Genomic DNA, 1,363 nt, shown 5'->3' on the forward strand with positions numbered 1-1,363 from the left:
GGACTCTTTTCTACTCTGGAGTTGCTCGCGGTGAGAGACGGTGTGCTGGCGTAGGCTTACTTATAGCCCCCCAGCTTGCCAGTCGTGTGTTGGAGTTCTCCCCACTGAGCGAGAGGGTCGCTTCCCTGCGCCTTCTGGTCAGGGACAGGTGCCTCACTGTTGTTTCAACCTACGGGCCAAATAGCAGTGTAGAATACCGGGCCTTCTTGCAGACACTGGGAGGGGTACTGGACAGTGCTCCTCCCGGGGATTCCATCGTCCTGTTGGGGGACTTCAACGCCCACGTGGGCAGCAACAGTGACTAGTGACTAGGGTGAAGAGAGGGGCTGAGCTGTCAACTCATCACCACCTGGTGGTGAGTTGGCTCCGTTTACGGGGGGCAAAGCTGGATAGACCTGGCAGACCCAAACGTCCATTGTTGGCGCGGCTGTCCGAAGCTGCGGCCGTAAGGTCTCCGGTGCCTGTTGTGGCGGCAATCCCCGAAACCGGTGGTGGACACCGGAAGTCGTCAAGCTTAAGAAGGAGTCCTACCAAGCCTGGTTGGTTCGTGGGACTCCTGAAGCAGCCGACGGGTACAGACAGGCCAAGTGGACTGCGGCTCGGGTAGTCAAGGAAGCAAAAACTTGAGTCTGGGAAAAATTCAGGGAGGCCATGGAGGAGGACTACCGGTCGGCCTCGAAAAAATTCTGGCAAACCATCCGGCGCCTCAGGAAGGGGAAGCAGTTTCCCACCACTGCTGTTTACAGCGGGGGCGGGGGGAGCTGCTGACCTCGACTAAGGATGTTGTTGGGAGGTGGAAGGAATATTTCGAGGATCTCCTCAATCCCACTGACATGTCTTCCGCGGAGGGAGCTGAGACTGAGGACTCAGCAGCTGATCCTCCCATCTCCTGCGCTGAGGTCACCGAAGCAGTCAAAAAGCTGCTCGGTGGAAAGGCGCCGGGGGTGGATGAGATACGCCCTGAGTATCTTAAGTCTCTGGATGTTGTGGGGCTGTCTTAATTGACACGTCTCTACAGATGCTGTAGAGTCAGTGGCAGACTGAGTGGCAGTCTGGGACAGTACCTCTGGACTGGCAAACCGGGGTGGTGGTGCCTCTTTTCAAAAAAACTATCGGGGGATCGCTGGGATGAGAATTAGCACCTCTAAGTCTGAGGCCATGGTTCTCGACCGGAAAAAGGTGGTTTGCACCCTCAGGGTTGGGGAGGAAGTCCTGCTTCAGGTGGAGGAGTTTAAGTATCTTGGGGTCTTGTTCACGAGTGAGGGTAGGATGGAGCGTGAGATTGACAGGCGGATCGTTGCAGCAGCCGCAGTAATGCGATCGCTGTATCGGTCCGTTGTGGTGAAGAAGGAGGGGGAGGCGT

The sequence above is a fragment of the Cynoglossus semilaevis genome, chromosome Z, assembly GCF_000523025.1.
Source record: "Cynoglossus semilaevis isolate Cse_v1.0 chromosome Z, Cse_v1.0, whole genome shotgun sequence".
NCBI lineage: Eukaryota > Metazoa > Chordata > Actinopteri > Pleuronectiformes > Cynoglossidae > Cynoglossus > Cynoglossus semilaevis.